Source organism: Lithobates pipiens, unplaced genomic scaffold (assembly GCF_037356315.1).
Source record: "Lithobates pipiens isolate NorthernLeopardFrog02 unplaced genomic scaffold, aLitPip1_a1.2 Scaffold_13, whole genome shotgun sequence".
Lineage (NCBI taxonomy): Eukaryota > Metazoa > Chordata > Amphibia > Anura > Ranidae > Lithobates > Lithobates pipiens.
This window is the reverse complement of record NW_027507718.1, coordinates 64545680-64559031: the sequence shown is the minus strand read 5'-3', so window position 1 is coordinate 64559031 and position 13352 is coordinate 64545680. Positions and strand designations below refer to the sequence as shown.

The window sequence follows — 13352 nt, the reverse complement described above, 5'->3', positions numbered from 1 at the left end:
ATTCTGCTGCTTCTCCTGAGTACGGGGATACCACATATGTGGGACTTTTTGGGAGCCTAGCCGCGTACGGGGCCCCAAAAACCAAGCACCGCCTTCAGGCTTTCTAAGGGCGTTACAGTTTTGAAGGCCATAAAATGCCAAGATGGCACAAACCCCCCCCCCCCCAAATGACCCCATTTTAGAAAGTAGACACCCCTAAATTTAGGGGTACACTAGTGAGACTAGGTAATAAATGGCGGGTGCCCTGAAACTATAAAAAAATAACTAACCAACCAGCGTCACCTGTAACAGTTATATGGTGATCACTGGTGAAAGGGTTAACTAGGGGGCAATCAGGGGGCTTTATGCGGTAGTATATGGGGGTCCCTGGCGCTATAAAAAGCTGCGGCGAACCTAAATACCTACCTGCCTAACTAGCGTCACCTGTGACACTAATACAGCGATCAGAAAAACGATCGCTTATTAGGCTGGGTTCACACTGGAGCGATGCGGGAACGCCACGAATGCGCGGCGGGTTCCCGCATCGCATGCCTCCCGGCGGCAGTTCACACTGCCCTATGCGAACTGCTGGGAGTGTCAGTGAAATGTTAATGACACCCCCAGATCAGTTCGCATATCGCAGTGCGATCTGCAAACTTGGATCGCATGGTGTGAACACCCATGCGATCCGATTCTGCTGCGGACCAAAAAAAGGGTCCCGTGCGAGTTTGCGGCGGGTGCGACACGAATTCAGCCATACTATCTGTATAGCTGAACTCGAATCGCACAGAGATCGGATGTGATTTGCACTGCAGTGCGGTGCGAATCACATCCGTTCTCATAAACCGCTGCAATGTGAACCCAGCCTTAGTGACACTGGCGACGGGGGGTGATCACGGGGTTAAACCTTTATTGGGGGGGTTAGGGGGGTACCTTAGAACTAAAGGGGGCTAACCCTAACTGCCCTAACAGTTATTAGTCACAAATGACACCTGCCGGGTGATCAGGGGGTTAAACCTTTATTAGGTAATAAATGGCGGGTGCCCTGAAACTATAAAAAAATAACTAACCAACCAGCGTCACCTGTAACAGTTATATGGTGATCACTGGTGAAAGGGTTAACTAGGGGGCAATCAGGGGGCTTTATGCGGTAGTATATGGGGGTCCCTAGCGCTATAAAAAGCTGCGGCGAACCTAAATACCTACCTGCCTAACTAGCGTCACCTGTGACACTAATACGGCGATCAGAAAAATGATCGCTTATTAGGCTGGGTTCACACTGGAGCGATGCGGAAACGCCGCGAATCCGCGGCGGGTTCCCGCATCGCATGCCTCCCGGCGGCAGTTCACACTGCCCTATGCGAACTGCTGGGAGTGTCAGTGAAATGTTACTGACACCCCCAGATCAGTTCGCATATCGCAGTGCGATCTGCAAACTCGGATCGCATGGTGTGAACACCCATGCGATCCGATTCTGCTGCGGGCCAAAAAAAGGGTCCCGTGCGAATTTGCGGCGGGTGCGGCGGGTGTGGCGGGTGCGGCGGGTGCGGCGAATGGCTGAACTCGAATCGCACAGAGATCGGATGTGATTTGCACTGCAGTGCGGTGCGAATCACATTCGTTCTCATAAACCGCTGCAATGTGAACCCAGCCTTAGTGACACTGGCGACGGGGGGTGATCACGGGGTTAAACCTTTATTGGGGGGGTTAGGGGGGTACATTAGAACTAAAGGGGGCTAACCCTAACTGCCCTAACAGTTATTACAGTCACAAATGACACCAATGCAAAAAAAAAAAAAAAAAAAAAAAAAATGACATTGGTGTCACTGTGACTGGGGGGCAGGGGTAATTGGGGGGGTGATCGGGGGGTAAAGGGGGGGTGTGAGTGTGCCTGGCATGTTCTACTGTGTGTGGGATGTGTTGGTGCAACTCACTGATCCGCTCTCCTCCGTGTCGGAACGAAAAATACCGACACGGAGGAGAGAATACATCACTTCCTCTCCTGTGTTTACATTACAGGAGAGGAAGTGATGTCACCGGGGATTTCCATTCGTCGGGAGCGATCGCGAGGGGGTGGCCATGAATGAATGGCCGTCCCCTCGTCCGGGATCGCTCCCGAACGAAAACCGACCGCCGCAGGCACCGGGCGGGGGCCCGATCGGGCCCCCGACCCGCGGGAGGCAAAGGACGTACATATATGTGCTTATGCCTGCCCGTGCCATTCTGATGACGTACATCGGCGTGAGGCGGTCGGCAAGTGGTTAAGAATCAGATATTGGCCTTCTGAATCTTTAATCTTTTATTAGTGAAAATAGGGTGTTACGGTGGAATGTTATAAGTACACCACGTTTCTTGGAAGCTGGGGCCGTAAATACTTGTAAGTTCTACTAAATAATTTTGGGGTGGGTTGTGTAGTAAAATGAGTTTCTTGGAGACATGTGCTTTTTTGGATGTAAAGGTAAGAAAGGCTTTAGTACGTTTTTTTCGGAATTTTAAATCCCTGAACATTTGGGGATAGTATATTCAGTGGAGTCATGGTATTAAAAGATCTTTAGTTATGGTTATGCTTAAACAAGGGCTTATGTAATAAAGTATTTACCTCCGGAATAGAAGGGAAAAAGGAAAAAAAGCTCAAAGAAAATGCAACTTATGAATATCATGAATATATAGCAAAACATAAATTCATAACACATCCGTTGAGGGGAGAACAAAAAAAATCTTCCTCCAAACATACATGAGCCACAGTCGGCAAGAAATTGGAAGAATTGCCCCATGGGGTTTTATTGCTAGGACACAGGATTAAGGAATTTTTTTTTGTATCAAAGTATTTTAATAAAAAATATTACAAATTGCAACAAAGACATTTATTTTATTAAACCATGAGCTTGAGAAAATGCACATGAAAATACAGACAAAGTACATATGAAAGCACATAGTGTGATCTGTGATGTAATATCATACTATGCTTCCCAACCACAGCGTGTTTCGACCATATAGTTATAGGGCCTTCCTCTGGGGGAATATGGGGGAAGAAACTCTAAAGAAAAAAAACATATTGTAACAGTGAGATCTAAAACATTTTAAATATTTTCAAAGACCGTATACACTTTTAATTGAGACATATTCATTTATTTATATTTACTGCTAATATCTGTACAGAATGTTCATGGCAACCGCGCCCAGAAGACTGCCACGGGATCCAAGTGTTGTTGTGGTAAGCACTCCCGCGCCAACACGTTGGACAGAAGGGGCACAGAGGTAGAGAAAGACAAATTGCACCCATCAGGCTCACAAGAAGCCACGCTAAATTCCCAAAAGCCCAAATGGGGGGAGGGGGAAGGAATCAGGACAGGAAGGAGCCCCCCCCAAGACTAGGGGGACCAACATGGACAAAACATCCACGAAGCCGCTGTACCTCACATCATAAAACAAACTATAAATAGGACAAATATATATCTATTGGATTTTTCTCAAGATATAGTGCTAGAAACCACAACCTGTGTATAAAGATAAGGCAGTAAAAGCAAAAGAAAATATAAAGCAGTATAGGCAGAAACTAGAGATTAATGTCTATCCATCCTGCCCATCATGCGGGTTGCCTTTTTATATTTAATTGCTAAAGGGAACTGCTGGTCCATGAGAAACCACCACCCCCCTCCTACGGGGGAGGTGCCGCCCGTCCGACCTGAAAGAAATGCCCCAAAAACCCTCACCCAAACATCCCACAAAACCCCCCACATGGTGCAGGGATAGGGCCGCCATGAAGGAGGCCCACAAATGTACTTTCCGGCATTCCAGAAGGGAGAATCGCCGGCCATCGTTGTCATCGCGCCACAAATGCGTGACATCATGGCATTCCGCAACACATCAGCTAAGCCGCACATGTGCTGGCGAAGTCCATGACTATCGCAGAACGCCGCTGGCAGGGAAAGAGGCTCCCTCCGGTTGCCAAAAAGGGCACGAGAGGGAAGCAGCAAAGCAGGGACAGGAACCTGGTAAGAATACCACGTGTTCCCACGGCAGGCAGGGGGAACACAAGGGGGATGAAAAAAAGAAACCCCCCACCAAGTGTCACCACCGCCCACATGCGGATGAGCAGGCTGAAAGCCAACGTCGGAGCAGCCACCGACAGTGGAGGGCACAGCACCAAATGACACACTGCATAAAAGACACAACAATTTATAAAATTACAACAGTACAATATTAGCCACAGCTACCTGCTGAATCACTGAGCAGCTGTGGGTAGCAAGGAACATCCCTGCAGAACATGAAGAGCCAACCGTATAAATTGTATTCTTGCAATCAATAAGCAAAATTAAAATCAAAAATGCCAAAGTCTATAGCGACGGTTTGGGGATTTGCAAAATACAAACAATGGCTGGGAGTCAAAAATTAGTACGAGACCAGCCTTAAGAAATGAGGACAATGTTTTTATGTCCTCTAAATCTAAAGATAACCCTTTCATAATAAGCCTATTTCTTATATTTGGTGACTGGCACTCTTTATGGAGGCATAGGGGGGTCTAAAAGACCTCCAATACCTCCTTTGCACTTCAAAATATCAGGAGACTGTAACAAAGCCGTTTCCTGCTTCTTTCCATTCTGCACTAGCCATCGGAAAAGCCGTATTGATCGGGTTTCCTGGTGGGACGGGAGGCCCAATCAGAGTGGTGGGAGGCGGGGTCGTCCCCTCCCACTCATCCCAGATAACAGCCGAATGGCTTTATCCCTGGAAATCCAATCGCCGCTCTAAACAGTACAGGGATGATGCCTGTAGCTGCGGGCATCAGGGTATAACCCCCGAAAGCTGTGTACACACATCTGCTTACACTCTGTGGGAAGGGGATAATGTGTATAATAAAACTAAACTTGACAGTTAATTGATTCAAAAATTGACAATGTCAATGTAAAGAAGGTTTCAAAGAATAACCGTCTGGAACCGTTTATAAGAGAAGGTTAAGGAAGAGTCGCAATAGCATAAACAGGTATGCAATGATAGAACTACAAGGGAATTGTTAGACTGTAACTGGACCATTGTGTTAAGTCGGTCTCGCAGAAAAAGGGTAGTCTTGGTGCAAGATTATTTTCAATCCATAGTCAGCCGGATCCAGAACAGAGGATTGTATGTGACGACTGTTATGCGTGCTATGATTTTCATTATTCCTGAAGACAGAAGAGGAATTACCAGAAGATGACAATCTTTGACGTGTTTTGGCAGAGTCTCTGGTTGTATTTATCAATCCTAGATTCTGCAAGGTAGTTTGCAGGTCTTTAGCGGTACGGCACGTGTATTTGTAGCTTTGAGTGAAACGCACAGAGGAAGAAAAACATTGATATATTATGGCATTGCGTTGCAATATTTTAAGAAGGGGCTTTAACGCTCGTCTTTTATTGATGGTTAGTTGTGAGAGATCTGCAAATAGCTGGTAATTGTGCCCTTGGAAACGTAAAGAACCTTTCTCTTGCTGCATTTAAGAGTTGTTCCTTGGTACGGTAGAAATGAAATTTTGCCATATTGCGAGGTGGACAATCTCATTTTTTTTTAGGTGTTAGGGCTCTGCAAAACTGTCCATCTCAAGGCGTTCTACCAGTATAAGCTGTTTGTAATTCTTGAAAAAAAAGCTATCGTAGTAGCCTGTAAGTCGGTCACAGATTTGGGAATTCCTCTAATGTGCAAATGAGAGCATCTCGCCCAATTTTCAAAGCCTTCCAATCTGGATTGTAGGATTATATTTTCCTCTAAGACTATCAATTTCTGATGAGAAATTTGATGTATAATTTTCCATATCGTCTACTCCAATTTTAAGTGCAGACATATGCTGATCCAATTCCCTCTTCTCCTTAGTGAGACTTGTAGTGATATGGTCTGTGGTAGTCTTTAATGATTTGTGAAACAGCTGTTGCATTTGTTTCAGTGTTATAGGAGGCAACAATTTCTTATGTGACATAACTTCAGAGTTCTCCATTTCTACCACATTTTTCCCTAAGAGGGAATTAGACTGACTGTATGCCTTTAATGAAATATCGTCACTGAGTGATGTAACAGAGGGCCGGCTGCAGCTTGTCCTCCCTGCATATCACCTGAGGAGGATGCCCATGCTGTTGTCTCTGTGAGGTGGCACCTATTTGCCAGTTTTCGGCTTCATATGTGCCTGAAAAGCCCCCAAAATGTCTCAATATTAAGGTGGGGTTCTGTGGACACTGATACTATACAGATGCAGGTAGGTGTATTACCTCCGCTGTTATGCTTGTTCGTCCCATGGGATACAGAGCTCTAAGCCGGCATTACAGCTCAGCGTGTGCCCCTATTCATATTTCTCAAAGGGGTGTGCATACTTGATGGAAACTTTGCATTTGGATACTTTTCTCCCTAATTACAATAGAATAAGGGGATTATGCTCCATATAATGTAAAGCCAAATCTCCATATGCAGACTGGAAGAATCAACAGGCATTTTTCTGTACTTGTAGTGTTCTTAAAGACTAAGTAAACCCTGATGGGTTTACTTTGTTTCCCTGCAAAGGTAAAGCATAATGGGCTACTATGCATCGCATAGTAGCCCATTATGTGTCACTTAGACTTGATTATAGGCATGGGTAGGCCCAGGCCACTTTTTTCTTCCGGTGGACCATTGCTAGCTTTCTAGCTAGGATACAGTACCTGTTTAAACAAGAGCCCTATCCAAACATCTAGTCAAATATCTTGTGCCCGGAAAGTCACTGGGCCACTGTTTGACCTTGCCTACCACATGATGCCTCCCCTTGCCAGCTCCTTAATGGCTGTTGCATGTAATTTCTTTCAGCTATTAGAAAATCTGTGAGATATTTTAGCTTTGGGATAACCTTCAATGTATATAGACACCCTAACTTACTGTCTACTTGCTCTATCTACATGCTTTTTTTTTTTTTCTCTGTCATCAGCTGCTAGCTGCATGCCATATAAAAATATCAGTCTCCGCTATTAACATTACTGCTATTCATTACTGCTGCTGGTTATATAAAGGGGGGAAAAGGGAAAGGGCCCATTAGTCATCTGTTTTATCTTTTTGCTATACTGTCTGATTACTATAGCCGTTGCCTGTTATACTAGCTATTTACTCTATCCCTAATCTGTTACATCAGAAGATTGCTATATCCGCTGCCTATCAACTAGAAGTGTTGCCTAATTTTTTATTATCAAAACAATCCAGCCGGCTTGTTTTTGGACTGCTTTCAACTTTTGAACTTGTGATCTTTTTGCTCGTAGCTATATTTTTAAGCTAATTGTTGAATGTGGGGCTATTATTAGCTCTTAATTTAACTGGAAGGTGGACCAAGAAGCATCTGGGGAATGTGACCCTTGCTTGGGGACCAGTCTATATCTGAAAACACTGTTCAGAATGGTATAGAAAAGAAAACGCAGAATATTGTGAAGAATAAACCCCAAGACATTGCTACTCATCTCCAGAAATTTGCACGGATAAGGAAGAAACTTTGTAGAGTCTACTTTGCCACAGGGAGCAATCAGAGGGAACACCTGATGGAGCAGATAAACCCCAGGGTAAGGATGGAGGAGTAGTAATCCAACAGGAACATTCAGATGAAACAGCAAGTAATGGAACCCCAAAGAATTCCCTGTATGACAATCCTGCCAAATCATTAAATGCCTCATAAACAGAACATGTAATTACGCTCACAGATATACTCAAAGCAATTACTACATGTAACAGCTCTGAATTTTCTTGCCCATAATTTGGAAGGATTAAGAGAAGACTTGACTTCAATTAGACAAGAGATGCACATTTTTAAAGGGAGAATGACCGCTGCTGAGGAGAGAATAAGCACAGCTGAAGACTCAAACATAGTTGTGAACTCCAGTAAAAAGGTTATGCAACAACTATCCACACATGACTCTCCATTGGAAGATATTGAGAACAGTCTCTGCTGGAATAATATTAGGATAATAGGCCTCCCCGAACAAGTAGAGGGGAAATGCTCCCACTGAATTAATAGAAAAATGGCTCATATCTATGATGGGCTCAGAACATTATTTTTTTCTTCCAGTGGAAAGAGCCCATAGAATGCCTACCAGAGTATCATCTACGGGGGGCGCACCCAGGACTTTAATTTTGAAAATGTTGAATTATAACGTTAGGGATACTATCCTCCAGAGGGCTAGCCAACTTTCAGATATTCGGATGAATGTTTCAAAAATACTTTTTTTTCCTGATTTCTCAGCAGCAATGCAAGTGCCAAAGTGCAGGATTTAATGAAGTGAAGCAGCGATTGAGACAGATGGACTTATCCTACTCTATAGGCGTCATTGAGGACTGGACATGTGCCCTGGAAACACTTCCTAGGACATCTCTCGACCTCTCAAAGGCTATTTCAGCTTTTTATCATACATAGGGCTGGCTCATTATACCCCACAAAAACTCTATGCATGAGGAAAATATACAACACCGCTATGCCCACGATGCTCTTTAATGGCTCTCTCATCTATATGCTCTGGCAATGTCCAAAGCTTCATGTAGGGAAGCTTTGTACATTAGGGAAGTAGGGACAGTCTGAGGATACTTGGAGGAAGTTGCTACAGACTGATGACTGATATTGGATGAGTCCAGGCTATTGCGCAGAATGTGTGTTTATGCTTTCATTGTTTCCTTTAATATATGTCAAGTTATGCTGGCCCGAGAGGTCTAAAGTTTTTTAGTTTTTGTGCTTTCTTTATATACTTTATGGATTAATTCTTATGGGCTCCTGTTGACGTCACGGCTGGGACTCCCTCCTCTTATCCCTGTCACTGGGCCAGTAGGAGAAAGGAGTGGGCCTTGCGCATGTGCAGTAGGGTTCCCAGCGTGAAGCCAAAAGGCTACACTGCCGGGTACCCTTACCTGCAATGGCGGTGACAGCACCCGACAGCTGATGGAAATATCAGCTGCAGTGCCGACAATGCTGGACTCCAGGACAGGTAAGTGTCCTATTAAAAGCCAGCAGCTGAAGTATGTGTAGCTGCTCGTTTTTAAAAATTTTTTGGGTGGCTGCCCAGCAGTGATGGGCATATAGTAATGTATGAGAAGAACTCTTAGCAATGTCTGTCATTTAGGTTTGCCAGGGGCTTCCGGGTAGGGAAGCCAGGGTTTTCAATTTGTTGTGATGGTTTGCAACTTTAGTTTTCTCTTAGCGAAACCATATTCAAGGAGGCAATTCTCATTCAGTGTATGATTTACTTCCTCTGTTAGGAGAATGAGCACATTGCCATTAGTTAGCTATAGCCAGAAAATGGAAAAGAAAGTGTTAATAGGGTATTAAAACTAAGGGGCCAGTATGAGGATTTGGCGAGAAGGTGTGGCTTATAGAAGAGGAAATGAAGATTGCAATATCTGACCAGAATCTCACCAGACGACTTTACCAAATGTGAAATAATGACCCATAATAAACACCTGTTCTCCAGCAAGTAAAATAAGCTGACGGGTACAGCTAGTGGTTAATGCTTAGTGTTACTACAACCAGAACCTGCATTCAATATATCTGGTCTCCCACATTTCACAAAACATGGAAATGCAATTATTTTAGTAAATATAAGAGAATACCTTTTTTTTTCATCAGCATTTTATAACCGCCTTGTGACTATGGGTTCCTAGTAAAACTTGTAAAAACTTGTAGGATGAGATTTCATTCTCCCCTGATCTTCTGGACAGTGCTGATCAAAGGCAACATCCAAGAAAAAGTAAACTAGCAATACACACCAAACTGAGCATGTGCAGCCCATCCCCTGGCTCTGTAAATATCGGGTGTTTTTTTTTTTGGAGACAGTGGAAGAGGACCAGAGACACAGGACCAAAGAGCCCTTATACACAATGCAACATATTGACCCTTTAGGTTACAGTGATAACGAGCATGCTTTACTTCATAGGCACTCATTTTACTGTTGTGGGTTTAGTAACACTTTAAATACCAGTTGTTATGAAAGATTGTGTTCAGTTTCCCAATTGGTAATACATTGTGAAGCATTACACATGGAGTTGAGAGTTGAATGCCATTGTTCTGTGGTGTAGGCTTGGTTCACCCTTGGTTCCCAAAGACAGAGGAGGATTTACTGTGGAGAAGAGGACTTTGTAGGAAAGTAGGCTTTTGTAGGTATATGATCCTTTTGGAGGATGGTTTCGCCGTGGTGTATATATGGATTAAGTTCAGGGTAACAGTACTATGAGAGAAATGCAAATGGTTTAAGGCAGACCAAAGTTGGTGATGCATGTAGAAGAGTTTGGGGTTAAGTGGGTAAGTCCGACTTAATTGTTGAAACAATCTGAGAACAAAGCCTGTATAGAGTGCCCCAAGGTTGTCGAGGCTAGCTTTAGTCCAGGAGGTGACAGAAGTATTTGGGATGAGAAGGTCCAAAGCGTGTGAGGAAGATGGGACAGTAGTGCAGTCGGGATGCCATTAAATTTTTGATAATTGCTTTCCAGACTCTGGTAGCTGAACCAGTGTCTAGAAAGAATCTAGGATGTTGCATCTAAATAAAATGGTGTTACTCGTAACGTTCTTTCCTGGATTCTTTCTGGACAGCCACTTGAGAGAGACCTTGGCTCCTCCCCTCTGCAGTAAACCGCACCAGCCCCTTTTAAAATTCCTTCTCCCCTACTGGTTCCTCAGTTGTTATAGAGCACCTCCAGTCTGCTGGGGAGACACAAGAATGTAATACACATACTCAACAATATACCACAGTTCCTGTTTCAAGAAATTCTCAAATTTACATTTCGCTGGGTACTAGTGCTGTCCTGAGACTCCAGGAAAGAACCTTACCAGTAAGTAACTTTGTTTTTTCCCTTAATCGTCTTTCAGAACAGCCACCTGAGAGGATAAGCGAGCACTTACCCTTAGGGCGGGACTATAGCTTGTAAGACCTTGCCTCCAAAGGCTTGCTCTTTGGTCCACAAGAGATCCACTCTGTAGTGCTTGAAAAAGGTATCAAAGCTGGACCAGTTTGCCACGTTGCAGATTTGCTCTGGCATTGCTCCAGCCCCCTGATTGTGAGGTTGCCATTGACTTTGTAGAATGTGCCCTAATGCCATCTGGGATCTGCCTACCTCCCAAAATGTAGGCCTGATCATTCACTTCTCTGAGCCACCTGGCTATAGTTGCGCCTTGAGGCTTTCTGGCCTTAGCTCCTGAAAATAAAATGAACAGGGAATCTGACTTTCTGACAGGTTTGGTTTAAAATAAAGGATGCACTTCCTTACATCTATATATAACAAAAAGAAAATTGTGCTGGTCCAAAAATAACTTAAATAGCAGCAACTCCACGTGAGATACACACCAAAAGCAATGAAAATCCTAAAAAGATTGCGCTCCTAAAAATAAATTAAGTGAATAAATAAAATAAAAATGAATCAATGTGAAACAGTGAATTAAATAAATATCAATTACTATGAACCGGGACTAATGAAAGATTCAGATACTAGTGAAAATTAAAAAATTCATATAGAGAAAGTATCCAATAAAATGTAATAAGTCCACAATCTGTGAAGAAATCAAATTACAGCTTGTAGTCATTTCCACAATATGGTGACTTTTGCTGAATGGATCCCCACCACCGAGTGAAATGCACGCTTGCCAGCTGTGAAAACGTAAGCGCATATGGCCAAAACCCAGCCGAGGCCTTTTCCTCAGAGGGTTCTCACCAAATGATCCAATCGCCAAACCATCTAATCGGCACCTCTTCTGTAAAGGTCTCCCAGCCTCAGCCCTATTGCCTTAACTCTCCACTGATAAGTGATATGGTGAAGGGTAAATGTATGTATGTTTAGTAAAAAAAAAAAAAGAAAATGGAGCAATCATAGGTAAAATCCGTAAGGTATTTTATTCGAGAACAAAAACGCTGCAGTGTATAAACACACTTATCTTAAAAATCTGCATAAAAATTGTGGCTGGCCGGCTACAGAACACACGCTCGTGCTAACAGGCGGACATAGCGTGTTGTGAGGTCAGCATGTCGTTCCTCCCAGCACATTTTGTCACAGGTTTGACGTCATGGGGCACAGGTGGCGTGCTGACACACCGCATTATATACAGGAACCAAGCCTCGATCTGAGTGGTAAGTGGCTACGGATCTCAAAACGCCATTTTGGATCTGGGAAACAAGATGCCCATGAAAAAAGGAAATAAGTCCGCAGCATCTACTTCACAAATGAGCAATCTGTGAGCAACCCACAACCGACTTATACCAGTGTGAATGACTCACAAGATTCCGATCATGTCAATGTCACATAACTTAAGCAGACATCGATCGAGAGTCCCACTTATAATTAATTTAATACTGTGTTTTTCAATAAAAAACTACTAACAAATTAATGTTCAAACCAAGCCTCCCAGAAATATACTAGCAGGGGAGGTATACCATAGACAGACTGATATCGGTTGTCCAAAAATCAGAATGGCCCCTATATTCTCAACTCAATGGAAAGACAGGAATCAAATACTGCTGAAAATCATAACCCACAGGGGTGGGATTTTCCCAGGCCCAATCAGGGCATAAAAAGGGCCGTAGAATTAAGAGGAATTAGAGGGGGGAGGCGTGTTCAGTCCCAAAAGAAAAAAAATGTAATAGGCACTGCGATCTTTAATTTAAGTTCCCATGTGCTTACAGACTCTGAAATGCAGGTTTTGGATAAGGTCTGAAGTTTGCTCCGCCGAAAGGTTTGAGCAAATTTAAGATCTATATGGATGTCCATAAATATGTTTGTAAATTGAACATGAAGTCACATTTCATTTCCAACCCTCTCAGATGGTAGAATAGGAACAACAGATTATCAACATTCGGGTTTATCCAACGTCTCTCTGTTCAATCCACCAGGTGCCCTTGCTCCTTCTCTGAAGTTTTTCAGAGATGTGGTGCTAAGAGACCTTGATAATCTCCCTTACCCTATAATCTGGGTGCGAGATATAAGACTAAGTTGGAGAGTATTGTACAGAGGTTTTGATTTTGGTATCTTGAATTAAAAAAAAGCTTTTTTTGGTCCCCAGAGCACCGAGGATACCCTTTATCTATCATCTCCTCAAAATACATAAGTCTTACTTGCCCCCGGGACGTCCTATTGTTAGCGGAATTGATTCTGTGACGTCATGGGTAAGTACATAGACTTTTTCTTACAACCATTGGTGCGTGCTATGCCTTCTTTCATTAAGGATACACGCAATGTTATTAAATTGTTAGCAGGAATAAAGCCTCAAACTCGGATTGGGTGCTCTTAAACATTTTCTACAGAGAGATTCTTATCTCCATTGAAGATCAGATTATATTATGGAACGTTTAGAGTTCGCAGCTAGTCATAACTTTTTTTGGTTTAATGGACAGTTCTATCGCCAGGATAGGGGTGTGTCTATGGGGGCTAAA

General features: G+C 43.4%; 1 protein-coding gene across 5 annotated transcripts in view; it reads left to right on the top strand.

Annotated features, from left to right (window-relative positions):
* The window catches only part of ELAVL2 (ELAV like RNA binding protein 2), a 355320-nt gene that overhangs the window by 211694 nt on the left and 130274 nt on the right, over window positions 1–13352 (top strand). The window lies entirely within an intron of this gene.